The 15,915-nt window shown below is 38.2% G+C and overlaps 1 protein-coding gene across 7 annotated transcripts in view; it reads left to right on the plus strand.

Moving 5' to 3' along the window:
* The window catches only part of LOC135205505 (uncharacterized), an 88,236-nt gene that overhangs the window by 11,646 nt on the left and 60,675 nt on the right, over positions 1 to 15,915 (plus strand). Inside the window, exon 1 of one of the 7 annotated variants that reach the window (XM_064236236.1) lies at positions 14,608 to 14,765. The exons of the other annotated variants lie outside the window; for them this stretch is intronic. The gene's annotated coding sequence lies outside the window, so the exon portion shown is untranslated. Of the gene's footprint in view, positions 1 to 14,607; positions 14,766 to 15,915 lie in introns of those variants that run through there. 7 annotated transcript variants of the gene reach the window in all.

The raw sequence follows: 15,915 nt of genomic DNA on the forward strand, positions 1-15,915 counted from the left end.
AAGACGTATCAACGTTATTTATTGTGGAGCACTTTGAGGCTATAAAAAATACGGAGAGAGAGAGAGAGACTCGTCCAGATACAGGTTTTGAAATTGGGTTAATTTCCACGAACCAACTCCTTTTAGATCCAGCGCAAAGATGTAGTTGTCGTCCCCGAGTGAATGTCAGGTTCCACCCTCTGTTGGATTCCAGGACACCTTCAGTCTTATAGAAGAGGCGCATTACATTTCTGCTCATCTATGTAGACCTATTCAAGTGACACAATTGCGCGCCAAGTTCCGTTATATTTGAATAGGAGGCATTCCTGTAAGTTGTGACGAAAATGTCACGGTATGTCGATAAATCAGGCCTACATCTCCACCTGAAGCAAGGAGTACTATAATCTACAGTCTTTTCAGCCTTTGGCTCAATGTATGCTTTTGGATAACAACTTGTAATTCAAAGTCGAAGCCTTAACACCTATACCAGCAGTTTTAAGAAATGAAAAGAAAATATGACCACTTGATCAAATAATTCCGAAAGCTGCATATTTTACTAAGGCATCTGGATTCAAGGTAAAGACGAGTGCTCTCTCCCTCTCTGCCTTGCTTGTAATCAGGTATTCACCACGAAAGGATTTCTTCCATACTCCATAGAGAGGTGACTGGAATTAGGTCTCTCTCTCTCTCTCTCTCTCTCTCTCTCTCTCTCTCTCTCTCTCTCTCTGAGTTTGTGTGTGTGTGAGGGATAGAAGCGAATAGGCGCGTTCCCTAAAATTAGTTAGGCCTGAAGACAAATATAAAGTTCAACAGACATTAGTCTTCATTACCCCGTCAAATGGTGTACCATCAAAGCAAGAGGTCACCAACGAGGTACAGCCTTCACCAGTGTGATGAAACCAATCATGAAATGCTCATAAGATAGTATTGATAGACCTCAGTCAGTGTTCCACATTGTAACACATGCACTGGCGTGACCTGTTTTAATCCTGATGGTGAAATCTCAAGTCTTTTAGAGATCGTGAATGAGATTACTCATGCAGTTTTGGGAGAATGTAAATTATCTTGGTTACTTCAGCTTGTTCTCTCCCGTTTAAGTGGTTGCTTTAATTTTGTCAGAATCGTGGTTTGTTTGCTACTATTTTTTTTTTTTTAGCTTCTTGAGAGCGCTCACACGCTTACTATGTGCATAATTATCTTGAGTAGTTTAATCAAGCTAATGCGTAAATTTAGGAAACTTAATGTATTGTTTCTGTCTCTTGGATATCGTAGCTTGTTTGCATAGGCCTACTGCTAACCTTTCATAGATTGTTTGCTTCGTTTAGCGTGCGTTAAGTGTTTGAATTGCTTGCTTTTATATTTTTTTTATATCATGATATTCATACATTGTTTACTGTGTACATACTTTGCCTGAGCTATTTATTTGTTCGCGTACATTGGTTGTTCAACTTTTTTTTTCATGCGTTTTGTAATTCCCACGAGTTTTAGTCTAACAACACGATGTACAGTTTTACTCGTGCTCTTTCTCCCATTCTTTGCCCTTTGCTGTACGTTATATATGTATGTATGTTTACAAAATAACAGTAGATGCACGTGACTTCATTAAATATGTGAATACTACAGGAAAATGATAGGTAGAAAACCGAGCGCTTTCGTCTTTATTAAGATTGTTCCTTGACGATGTCTTAATAAAGACGAAAGCGCTTGGATTTCTGCCTATCATTTTCCTGTACATTCGCTGATGAATTATGTACCTTTGCCATATACTTTCTCTGTAAGTGCATGTAACTGTACGTTTGTTAATTGTTGCCTTTTTTCCTTATGTCACGCTAGTCCCATTTCCAATTTTGCAGAGGTTATTCATTGTAGTCGATTAATATTGTACTATGTTCATAGTATACATATGAAACAAGATAAGAGACCATAATCTATTAAGCGAAGTTCTACAGAATATATGTAATTTAATTTTAATAATAATAATAATAAATGGTTTCAGTTACTGAACACTAATGTGCGTCTATACGAGGCATAGATTGTTTGATTGTGTTGTAAGCTAATATTCAGCTGTGTGAAGTTGTCGTCATATAAATATTTGTCTAACGTTATACATTATTCTTACTACTATTATTATTTTGGAAAGAGTTCCCCTATAAATGGTATGATCGAATACAATAATATAGCCTTTTGCACGACGTACAGTCATATAGGTAATCTTTATGCGTCTTATATTTTCCTCTCCTGCACGAAGCTGATATATCAGGTTTCTAAATGCCACATTCAGCAGCAGAAGGTTATTTTTTTCTTTCTTCTTACGTTTAGACGCGCCTTTAGACCATCATCTTCGGAGACCTAAATAAATTGAATGATTACCTGCAATACTGAAGCGCAACAGTATTTACGGTGTGGCAGGTGGATTTGAGTCAGCGGATGACCGGGTGTGTTGAATTTTGATTGGTTAAGCAGAGACTACCAGATTATGCTCTTGTGCTCGAGAAATCGTGGGTTGGTTGGGCCCTCACTGGATGTGATGACGAGTAAACCTAAGCCAGTCAGTCAGTCAGCCAGCCAGCCAGCCAGCCGTTGGCTGACTATAGTACCACCTGCTTGCCGTAAATACCCGCGTACACCTCTGCATTTAATCATGCAATGACTGTCTGTCACTCCCCAGACCACCTACGGAGTGGGTTGTCTATACGTAAGAGGAAAATATTATTATTCAGAAGGTAAACCCTATTCATATGGAACAAGCTTCCAAAGAATATGGTGTTCATTAGAAAGAAGTAACGGAAGGTAATGGGAGATGCAGAAAGAGCAGATCGGTTATTAGAAAAAGATAGATTAACAAATTAATAAGAAAAATAAGTATAAAACTTCACAAGGAAAAGTGCTTTTCGTGACCTTTAGAAACTCGATGCTACGGTTTCCTACGTGGAAAATATATAATTAGACGCATAGATGAAATTGGACGGAAGCCAAACGCCCCAGAAACAGCTGCAGTTATTGTTGCTCCTGTGTGGTCTTTCATGCCTATCGAAGGTTATTAAAGCAGTAGCTTTGTTTGTAAGTCAAGGCCGTCATAATAGAGGAACACACCTGTATTCTCATTTCAGGGACAAACAACCAAAAACACTTGTAGCACCTGTTCTAATTGATGGGTGCAAAGCGAGGCGTACGTGATTGTGTGCTATTTGTATTAGGTAACATTTATCTTTTGTTACTGACTTCAAATTGGTCACTGATTATTTGCTTAATATTATTTAGCTCATGACTTTTTTTTTTTCTTTACAATGGACGGGGAATAGCACAATAGATTGTAATTATACTAATATCACCGTATTGTGTTTGAGGGGTTTATCGACTTGTATTGTTGTGGCATGTTTCAGAAAGTAAGTAATGCGTCAGTGACGGATCTGCTAGATCAACACACTGCCGTCATAGTCCTGTGAGGAAACAAAGGAAGTCGTAAGCCTTTCCTTTTTGTTCTGTAGCCTGCTATAGCTGGATGTTGGCCCGAACCCCCGTTTTTCTACCTGCGAGATTTACAAAATGACCGAGCCGCTCCCACGCGGAGAATTTATTCTTATTTTGTCATTTTTTTATTTACTTTTTTTTTTCTATTGTAGGCATCCTGGTTTTAACCACATATCCTGCGTCCGTCTGAGGTGGCATACATCATAAACAGGTTGGATACAAGTCATGGACTTGTTGGTCATTTTAACCGGTACTTCATACAATTTAGTTTTCCAGCATTGGCTAAAGATTCGTTCTCAACTTCTGGTTGTTGACTTGTACTTAGTCTTTCTGTGATATTATGTCTGAGGCAATTTGTTGACGTGTTTGTAATATGTATGAACAAGTTGCCAACGTGTTTGTGATACAAGTTGCCAATATGAAACATGTTGCTTACATGTGTCTACTGCGTGTGTATATGTGTGACAAGTTGGCAACATGTTGTACTTGGAATACGTATCAGACACCTTGCCGATATGTTTGTGATATGTATGAGACAAGTTGCCGACATTTGATTCGAATATGTTTTCCTGTAGCGTGGACGTCGTGCTCTTTATGACCCCGCATCTTGTGGGGGACCTGTACATCTCTCTCTCTCTCTCTCTCCTCTTTGCCTTCTGCCCCTTTGGTTGATGTGTCGTTGACCTTCGACTATAAGGACGGATACTTCGGTAAACCCATCCCTAGTTGTCCTTGAGAGAGCAGTCTTGCACGTAATATGGCCAAAGACAATACACGAAAGATGGGAAACTGACTATTAATACCATTAAAAAAAACATCATCCAACCCGTCAGAATGCGCGCCATCTATTGATCATGCCCTCAACTAAAACTCGGCTGTGGCGTAGCGCGGCTTTTTTAAATGTTAAAATTTATTCTTATGCTGCAATAAACTTATCTTTATAAATTATTGAATACTAAATCGATTAATATAGCTTGTTAACATGACTATAGGGCTCTATCATAGCTTATGACTTATATATTAGGCATTTCTGAATCATTAAATAAAATCCTTCAGTTAATGTAACATTAATTGCTAAGTATCTTTATCTAAAATTGAGAGGGCAGTTAACATTAATTGCTAAGTATCTTTATCTAAAATTGAGAGGGCAGTTAGAATGAAACAAACTTATTCTCATATTATCTTATTATTTCACCAATATAGTATACAGTAATTATTTTCCTTTTTTTGGGCTTGTGCTTATGATTTTATACTGTACATACCTAAGCGACTTTACACAAATGTTCTTGCAAAGAACATAAACAAAGTAAAAGAAATAGCACATGCTTCATTTGCATGCAATAGTCATACAAGTCATGCAAACAAAACATGGATATATCAGAATTTAAATAGCAAACAAAGCATGGGATAATCAAAACCAATAATATGAAATCAAAATTAAAAAGCAGACTTAACTTGCATGCTGATTAGGCAAAAGTTAAGCAATATTTGTTAATAAAACTATGAAAAGTACAACAACAAAATAGTAAAAGTAAGGTACCCTTTTATAACAAATGCAATGCTGTATTTTACAGAATACTGTATAAGCAAAAATCTAGGTTTAACTTAATTTTCATAAAAAGCAAATAAAAATTGAAATCACAAATCAAATAGGAAACAAACCTATTTATAACAATGTATTAAAATCTCATAGCCCAATTGTGGGAGCTCTCAAAAATGCATATTCAGTTGGCACCCTTTTATGAAGGTAATGTAACCAACACTTCTGCCTGGTATTTTCTAGTAAAATGCCATTTCTGCAAGAAGCATGCACATTCCTAAAAAAATGTAAAACAATTATTCTAATTGACTTGAACCATGTTTCTTTTTGCATCATGTTTAGTACTAGCAAATATCATAGGTTTTCACAACTTGTTTTGCCAATTTATTACTTCTGTATTACTGCGTACATTTGCTGCCAAATGGTAAATTTACTTTGGAATACTATGTAGGGTGTTGGTACCAATTACAAGATTTCATTTTAAAAATTGAACAATTGTGAGCATATAATGCAGAAACATAGATGAAAAGGTAAGAATGGATCTTGTGGGAGCAGATATGCTGGTTTGCATGTAATTTTTATTTTTTTATTTTGAATGCTTTTTATCCATGCATATAGGAAAATTCAATCATAGATTAAAAAGTTAGTGAACTTGAAATTAAAGTAAAACACTCTAACTTAACTAGCCTACTTATGCTCTCCCATATGAATGCTCCCACAAGATCCATCTTTCCTGATGAAACAACTTTGGTTTGTTAAATAGTTGCTTATTAATGAAAAATTAAGGTAAACATTTATAACTACAACCCAAGGGTAAGCTGCTGAGAATATAACATAACTCCAGTATATATACAGTATATCAAAGTTGCTGTGAGTAGCCTATCTGGAAAAGGCATGGAGACCCAATATTCACGAATTGTATGACAGTGATAGGAATTGGTATGTTTATTTCATATTTCTAGAGATTTTCAAGATATGCAAATATAACTTTAAGGTATTTATTTGAAATACAATTGACGCCTCTAAATGACAAGAAAATATAGTTTTTCTAGTTGATTTTGATATGTTTTGCAAGATAGCTTCATTCCCATTGCAAATTACTGTTGACATGGTTAGGTAACTGTTGGCATGGTTATGGTACTGCTATTATGGTTAGGTTTACTGTTGACATGATTAGGCTACTGATGTACACTACCAGGAAGGTTAGGTTGGTTGTTGGGGTTTCAAATGGCAAATATTTTTTTCTAGTCGAAAATCACATATAAATATATTTTCTTTCCGCTTAGAGGCGTCCACCGTATTGTAAATATTTTCCAATATTTATTTCGGAATAACACTGCACCGACATTCAATTTTGCTTTGGTCTATTTTATTTCTTCATTTTCTCTAAAAGTCATCATGTACTTTGTAACAGATGTAATGATTTTATTACCTTTCTTTATTCTGAGGAAAAGCATGAAAAATCAGATGGGGAAAATCATTTTTCGTCCTATTGCAAACCACACACGGGTGATGATGGCTACGCCCACTCATGATTGAAATTGAATGCCCCACTTTGTGAAAAAGTAAACAAACAGAATATGGGTTGTCTTTGTAAACAAACAGACGATGTAGGCAGGTGCAATGCTACCGCCATCTTCATTTCATGCCAGGTACTAAATTGTATGCGGCCGATGCGGCTGTGGCTTGAGCTTCCCATCTTTCGTGTATTGTCTTTGTAACATTCTGTGTGTGTGTGTGTGTGTGTGTGTCGACCGAGAGCGCCGCCGCACTGGTTACGTAACGTGGGCCAAGTAGCAGAGGGAATCGTGGTGACGAAAATGCTACATGTCTATTGAATTATACTCTGCAGATTTGTTGATGTATGTATGTCAGGTAATGGGGATTAGTTTTGAAATGTCACATTCTCGCATATATCTTTCATTATCTGTCCGTCTGTCTGTTCATCAATCTCGTCTAGACTATTGAGTGAATCATCACGTTTTATGATCAGACATTATTGTTTATACATATTTCGCCTGTTCTACATCTTTATATGTATTCCGGTGTACTACTTGTCTTCACGGAATGTTTGTCTTTTCGTCTGTTTTAGTAGTTACCCTCACTCACGCATGTAGGTTATACAATCACGCTACCACAGTCGTCAAATAGGTGGGCTTCCCGTACCTGAAGACAAACGTGTTACAGTAAATTCACATCAGCCGTGCATTTGACGTCTAGGCCCGTCCCTTACGACGCTCCTGATTGGCTGTTGATAAGCCAATCACAGGGCTGAAAACTCTGTCTCTCGAGAGTTCACGTAGGCAAGATGTATGTTCCACCTCTCCTGAAAGACGTAACCTCAGGAGAGATGGAACATACATCGTGCCTATGTGAACTCTCGAGAGACACTGACAGAGTTTTCCAGCCCTGTGATTGGCTTATCAACAGCCAATCAAGTGCGTCGTAAGGGACGGGCCTAGACATCAAATGCACGGCTGATGTGAATCTACTATAGGAAAGTATTCCGTCTTTGTTCCATGACCGCGTTGGTGCCCTCTGCTCTTATGACACCCTTGGTCAACTGATCAATCAGTCCATTATCCTTTGTCATTTGCAGGCTGTCTTATTTCATTTTTAAGTTGTCTTTAGCTTTGTGTATGCTATGCTGTTATGTGGATATTTATTCCCTCATTTTTTATTCGTTATCAGCATTATTTTATTCCTGCTTAATTACAATGATTTTTTGTATGTTTTTTTTAATAACTGAAGGAATATCCATAGCTACAGTCCTCGATATGAAGCAGAGTTTTTAATTATTATCTATCTCCTGATGGGCTTTGCATAAGATATCTTTCATGTGAGGCTATATATGAATAACGAATAAGGTTCGTCGTCTTAGTAATAATAATAATAATAATAATAATAATGATAATAACAACATGCAGTATGTGAATCCGAAGCCTCTAATTTTTATGAGTATCGAATATAGATGAAAACAGCGCTAAATATAGGTTTTTTTTCCCAGAATAGAGCCGCTAGCTACCCGGCCGCACCTACACACGTACACCGAATATTCCCAGAACTTGGGGCGAATTTCCCAAGTTCCTCGGGTTCTATTTTCCCTCTTCTTCTTCTTCTTCTTCTTCTAAGTTGGGCTTCCCGTCTCCACACAGTTGCTGCTGAGTGTTCTTGAATGGTTTCCCTGTCACGTATTTTATAGGCAGTCTGTAACTATGGTTTCTTGACTCAAGCGCTTATTTATTTATTTGTTTATTATTTTTCTTTTTGTGTAGAAGTATAGAAGTTGGGTGATGCGGACAATTTACAAGATGAAGCGATCTCTTGTGCGCATTTTTCGTTGGTGAGGTTGTTTCGTGTTTGTTGTTCGGTTTATTGTGGTAGGCTCTTACAGGACCGCTTTCTGGTACCACACTGTTTTAAGGTCAAAAGGTGCATGGTTAGTATATGCACTTATTTACGTAAACATACACACACATATATATATGTGTGTGTATGTATATATGGGTGTATTAACCATATACCTTTTTACCTGAAAGGGGGTCAAAAGGTATGGTTACTATATGTATACGCATACATTTATATTTATATATGTAGCCTATATATAAATATACATACACACGCGTAGGATATATACACACTTGAACTTGAAACGTAACAACAGCAACGTTTAACCAATTCCCTTTAGTGTTGTAAAGAAAGAAGCTTTGGTTGTAGATGATAATGCCAGGGATCGTCCACATTGCGTAACCAGGGATCGTCAAGCTTTAACCAGTAGATAACTAGTATACGAAAGAGACGTTAGTCACAAGAGCGCTTTATGCAAATCAAATTCAACTTTGCAGTTGCATAGAAAAGTAGCCTTAAAGGTATGGGAAGACTGTTTATATCCAGAATTAAGTAGTGATTGAGGAAACTTTAAAAAACGAGGAGACGAACTTGCAAATGATTCCGGTTTGTCTTTCGGGGAAAGCGCGTCGCTGCTTCGTGGAATACCACTCGAGGAGGGAGGAAGCGGTGGTGGTGGTGGGGGTTGGCAGTAACCAGAAAATGTTGGAGGCAGCCAAGGCGGGCTTTGCCATGAAATTTTAGTATGCCAAGGTTGGAGACTGCTCTCGCTCTACCTCCTTAGAATTGATCAGCTCGTGCAATGCATTTTTAAATGGTTAGCTGGTCAGCTGACGCCATTAAACGAGCCTTGCTCTGCGCGGTGTGAGGTTTTTCTTTTTTTATAAGCCTGACGAATGTTACTTTTATATACAAAGCCTAGATGAAATGGTCATTTTCCTCTTTCCGAGGCTTGTTGATATTGTTATTGGGAAGTTGTTTTTTTTAAGCCTGATGAACGTTACTTTCATATAAAGTGCCAAAGTGAAATGGTCATTATCCTCTCTCCAAGGTCCTTGAAATAGAAACTGACACATCAAGAGCCTAGACTAAATAGAAACTGACACATCAAGAGCCTAGGCTAAAGAGAAACTGACATATCAAGAGTCTAGACTTAAGAGAAACTGACATATCAAGAGCTTAGACTAAATAGAAACTGACTTATTAAGAGCCTAGACTAAATGGCTATTACCCTCTTTCCAAAGCGCTTGAAATAGAAATGATTGATTTTAGTTGAAGTTTTCAGTTTGTTCAAACAGCTGGTCTTCATTTCGAAATGTAAATGGGTATTTTAGGTGTATGAGAATGGATTTGTGTAAATACTTGTGAAGCAGTGTTTTAATATTATAGTTTCTAAAATTACCTTAATATGAGAAGGGGTAAAATTAAATAAAATGTAATATAAGTAAAATGTTTGTAATATTAGAAGGGTCATTATTAAAGTATAGTATTATTGAAAAGGGAAGAAATGGAAATTCTCTCTTGCGGGTGTTACGTAACCCTTAGGAAGCTGGGACCAGAATACCTTCATTGTACTTAACATACAGTATAGTATATAAGGGGCATATTATTACCTGTAGATTATCGTTACGAAAACATTGCGTTTAATGTACAAGGGCTTGTGTATGCGCATTATTGTGTTATTTGCGATCATCGACATTTTTAAGTTCTATATTTTCTGTTGCTGTTATATTGTTAGTTTATATTGATGCCTGTATTCGTTTCACTGACGAAGCTAATAACAATATAGTTGTTAGTTCAGCAACTTTCAGGAATATCAATATCCTGAACGGTAGTTAACATGGATGAATTATTATTGTTGTTGTTGTTGAAGAACCCCAACCTTGCAGGTAAACTTGAACTAGAACTAGGCACTCCATATGGCCGAAAAGTGTCGATAGTGATCTCAAGGCGACTCAGATTTCTTTAACATCAACCAAGAGAGAGACTGTGACTTCAGTGGCCATATTTATCAGTCAAATAGAAGAGAGAATAGAAAGAATTGAGATTCAGTTATTATTATAATTTATACATCATTACATCACTAGAAGGAAGTCTAGGCTATCGATTTATCAGGAAATGAAGGATAGGTTTCTACGCGGCACATAAGGCAGCGGGCGGGCGATTCGTATGTGCGTCTAAAAGTGTGATGACTTTGTGCTCCTGAGCCAGCCATAACATGGTATTCGGGGAGTGGAGTGTGGGATGGGGTGGGCGCTGAGTAGGGGAGGGGGATGGGGAAGGGGGAGGAGAGACATGGGGGGTGTACTCTTACTTCCTTTACTTAAGGTTAGGATCTCGAACGCAAGTTGAGCTGCATGCTCAAGGTTATTCGCTCAGAAAAAATATTCGTCATATTGATAGACGGACAACAAATCACGCTTGAGATGCGCATGGAAGTGGTCACTTAATTTTTGCGAATAATATAGATGATATTTGATCACGTTACATATGTGCATAGGCCTAAATGAGAACTATTATAAGAAGAACAGGGAGAGGTACAACTCATTTGCTCCTAGGCCTAAGTGAAAACTAAGCACCGGAATATTTGGAAGAGAGGAAGCTGTTTAGCCCCTTTTTCTGAGCGTAGGAGTGGACATTAAGGTTGGATACATTTGTGCATAGGCCTAAGTGGAAACTAAGCACAGGAAGAATTGGAAAAAATATAATCTTTTGCACCCTTCCTCATGTGTTTATTTTCTATTTTGCTGGGTCAGTAGTAATATCAATTAATAAATGTATTTGTAACTAATTATTACATCGTGCATCTTTGTACATAAAATCTTTATTTTAAATTTAATACGAAACATGAGTATGTATTCACTGAAAACATAATTATGAAAATGAAGTTTTTTTTTTCTTTAACACTTGGTGCAGAGGAAATTTGAATCCGAAAAGATCAGTAACACATGTGCATTCAAATCATCTGGTCGATCTCCACGTAGATTAACGCTTTCATTATCGAGATCGGACCTGTAATTACGTCCTGTATCCAGAAATCTGTATAATGAGCCTGTAGTTACGTTCTGTATCCAGAAATCTGTATAATGTCCACGTCTCCATTATGAATGCAGGGGGTATGTTCGTCTTTGATTGTGGAGTGGTGTTCCGTTTCTTGTATGAAAGTTGCATTTTCATCTATTATATATGTTAATGAATTGGTAAGGATGTATTTACTTACATTTTTATCTATATGCATTTTTTTTCTTTCTAAATAAGAGAGCTCTCTTCTTTCTATTTCGCTTTGCCTCTTACCACTATCTAATTAACACTATATGCTTTGGAAGCTTTAATTTCAAGTCAGTGGCCCCTGTGGCGGGAGTGTTCCGTATAAATAGGGTACCATCATCTACTGAATCATAATAATAGGTCCGCATAGCTGTATTATTTTTTAGAGTAAAATTCTGCAAAACAAAGTAAAAGAGGCAACGAGCGAGCGGGCGGCCGAAGCCAGCAGCAGCAGCATGAGTGAAAGGTGTGCAACAACGGAGGTGGAACTTCCAGCCCCGTAAGAGTGCTGTGAGTTGCCAGTTTCGCAGTTGGGCGGCTTTTAAGAGTTCTGTGAGTCTGCAATAACAGACATACAGACTGTGTTTGTGCATGTACCTCTTTGTACGTCTTCGATACACATTGCGGGCTTGTTTGTGCAAACCTACGTGTGTATAAGGGTGTTCTCAGTATTTCCAACTTTTCGTGAGCTTCGGCGAAAGGTTGTTTTTCAATATTTAAATAAAGGCATGGAGGGGTAGGTTATGGTCCAGGTGAAATCGTCTCGCGCGATCGGGACCTACTTTTTCGTCCGTGTCGACGCGCGACGCTCTCGGCCTCTGCATCAGCATGAGCTCTCTGGTTGACCCGTTGCGTCATCACTTCCCGTGAGCGATGTCGAATGACAAAAAAGAATTTCCGCAGGCATCGTTTTCCCACCCTCTCCCTCCAAAACCCAGCCCTTCTTGTTGTACATCGATGTTCAGTTGATGAATGGGCTGGGTGAATTCGATTATGATTTGTGGGAAAGACGCCTGGTTTTTCTCTATTTTTCCCCGAGAACAACAACATAGCTTCACTAAATGACTGATTAGGGCAGGTCCAGTTCTTGCCTTTTTTTATATTTCCAGAGATACTTAGCATTTAAAGGGAGCGTGATAAATTTCTCCTTTAAATAACTTCTCAGTCTAATGTTGCCAGGGACCCTTGCAAAGAATATGTTGCAGAGGTAACTCCTCCCCCCCCCCCCCCCCCACCCCCCCCCCCCCTCCCCGCCAACCAACGCCGTGTTTGTTTCGTGGGAAGGGCTACGAGCGAAACTGCATCCGGAATTCGTGTTGGGATGTTCTTCAGCTGCGCTTTCTTGAGTAACACCGTGGCTGGCGGACCTCTCCCATGGACAGGTTTGATCACCGTTGCAAGATAGAAAAAAAAGGCTTCGTTCGGCTTTGCCATTTGTCGGTTTTCCTACTTCTAAATTCCCTTTATTTATTTATTTTTTTCGTGTTTTCGTTTTTTGAGTGCCTTGTGGGAGTTTTGGGTAGTACCCGAGAGAGAGAGAGATGGTAAAGCTTTAATCGTTGCGATTAGCTAGCTATATCTGTTGGACTATCGCAAGATCTCTCTCTCTCTCTCTCTCTCTCTCTCTCTCTCTCTCTCTCTCTCTCTCTCTCTCTCTCTCTCTCTCTCTGTGCAATCTATTCAGTAATTCAGGTTTTGGGAAACCATGGAACTAGCCATACACCGCACTGCGGATTTACCTTTCTAATTATGTGTTTTTTCTGACAAAGAAATCTCTGTCGCTTCTAGCAAAAGCTCTTATTCACTACTATATAGGCCTAGTTTTCCATGAAGGATATTTAACATAAACATATATATTTATATAATTGCAAAAATTGAAATTATCTGGAATTCTTTATTGTGAAATGTACTGTCTATTTTTAAGCACATAGAATACACACAAATGTATACATATATATATACCTCACCAGTCTATCCAGTAGTGGGGATGCCCCAGAAGCGAGTAACACCTCCGGTTCTCAGTAATTCTTGTGGGATGAAGCTGCTTGCCTTAGGGCATTGATTTTTTTTCCCGCTGGTTGAGACCACCACATCGCCAAAGACGCCAGTGTACCAGGTACCCAGTTGTTTTTACAGCGTGTGCCCATTCCACGGTCTTACCCCCTAGTCCAAGAGTTTGTCCGGTTATAACCCAACTCTCCTAGTTTGTGAAGATGCTTAGCTATTATATCAGGGTTCCATTTTTGTGTATATATATACACACATACACATCCCATACACCCTATCTGTGTGTGTATGTATGTTTGTATATATATTTATGTATATGATATACTATACTATATATTTTGCAGTTTAGATGGTTTCGTCATTGCACTATTATTGTAGCCACTTAAGCGAGTGCTGGAAGATATGGATTCTTCTGAGACCCAAATAATTCACGAGTGTAACACAAAGATAGAAGTTCGATTGCGTCTTGTAAAAGTAGTTGCTTGTTAGTTCGTATGTATGAGAGAGAGAGAGAGAGAGAGAGAGAGAGAGAGAGAGAGAGAGAGAGAGAGAGAGAGAGAGGTGGCCTTCTGACAATCGATCCATGGCAAACACACCTTCCCGAGGCGGTCACGCATTCTCGTGGAGCTACAACCACACAAACCGGCAACCTCCCTTTTCTTCTTTTATGTGCTTTGCGAAAGAAAACCACAAGTCGGCAACCTCTCCCTTTCCCCCCTCCCCATCTCACCCCCTTTCAGTGTCCATGCGTGTACGAAACTAGAGAATAATTAAAAAAAAATTAAATACATTCTGGTAAGCTGCATTAAAAATAGGTACATTGAAAACGTAGGAATGAGCTTACTTCCTAATATAGGTCTAAACCTTTACGTATGCGAGATATGCAGCCTGAGTAATTTTTTATGGCTTTGGAACCACACGCTTTTCCAAGAGTCACCTTGCTCGATGGTTTCGAAGCGTCTTAAATAAGCGTTGGATTACTAGGCAAGTTTCGAGGGAAGAAAACTCCGACAGCTTCGAGTTGTGTCGTGCACCAATCGCAGATTCCCCCCACCAGGGAGGGGGTGGAGAGGAGGAACCAACTTTCTTAGGCAGCCAGTGCACCTGTTCCTGCATTCACCGACGGAATTTACCAGACGATTCCGGTGAACTCCTGTCGAAGACAGCTCTTCGTTGACTGGGGATTTCCAGATATGTTAAAGAGAACTGCGTGCGTGCATCTTCTTGGTTGCATTTGGGCGAAAAGTGAAGAAAATAGAGATGTGGTTTTGAACGGGTTGATTGATTTCGTTAGCGATGATTATAGTAGGCCTATTTGAGTACAGTGCAAAGCAGGCCGGGCCATCTGTCGTTGGTATTGCTCAGTTTTCAGGTGAGGGAATGTCCATGTTTGTTTTTATTACTTCCAAGAACATAGAGTCTGTCTTGCACATCAGTCGATATATTGTTAGCAACCATTTGCGCGACTTCCGTAAGTTGTAATACTAAGTTTAGTGTATAGTAATATATATTTACACTAGTCGATATTTATATATATAATCTTAAATACGCCGTAATGAGGAGTTAACTTTACATTAGGAACAAATTAAACAGAAATGGAATTATACATGCTAGGTGCATCAGTCTCGGCCGGTTCTGATTCAGAGATAGGCAGTTGAGTTATCCACTTATGTTATCAAGTGGAGAAGTCAACTGTCTACCTCTGTATCAACTCTGGCCCGGCAGATGAACATGTAAATAATTCCCTTTGGCTGTAAGTACCTAGGAATAACGCGTATTTGCGGGTTAATATCAAATGGTACGAAATAGACACCTTTGAATTACTGGAAAATTCTCTCTCTCTCTCTCTCTCTCTCTCTCTCTCTCTCTCTCTCTCTCTCTCTCTCTCTCTCTCTCTATATATATATATATTATATCTATATATATAGATATATATAGGCAGCAGAGAGTGAGGGCAGTTAGTTAACTAACCATGGTAGGGTATAGTTTAGAAAGTAAGTATTAGTAAGAGTAATGTAAAGTGTGGTTTATTCGGAGTTATACTTGGGTAAGGGTTTAATTTTCTAACTAATATTAACATAATACAATAATGATTTTACATTATATTAACATGGTAAATTGTACAGATTACATATTTATAATTTTATTTCTTAATAGTATAACCATATTTAATAAGTTTCCAATTTTCTAATTTTAACCTTAATTTTAATTATAATGATTTTTATTATTATCTACATAGTAAATTGGGATTCCAAGTACCGTATGGGACTCTGGTTTAATGAACTTCATTTGAACTTCTTATTCACCGTTAATGATAAGGTTTTTGCAGTAATATTTTGTAGTTATAAAGGAAAAATAGTCACTCGCCATTAGTTTAGTGGCTTTGTGGGTATCATTATAGACAAATAGTTGTTGATTTATAAATGAACCTACGTTACGAATTAATAATCAATGAAAGCAGCTAGGTTTTACAGGCCAGTGCGGTCCTCATTTGACTAAAACCAACATTTTAGCCTGAAGAG

Source organism: Macrobrachium nipponense, chromosome 24 (genome assembly GCF_015104395.2).
Source record: "Macrobrachium nipponense isolate FS-2020 chromosome 24, ASM1510439v2, whole genome shotgun sequence".
NCBI classification, from domain to species: domain Eukaryota; kingdom Metazoa; phylum Arthropoda; class Malacostraca; order Decapoda; family Palaemonidae; genus Macrobrachium; species Macrobrachium nipponense.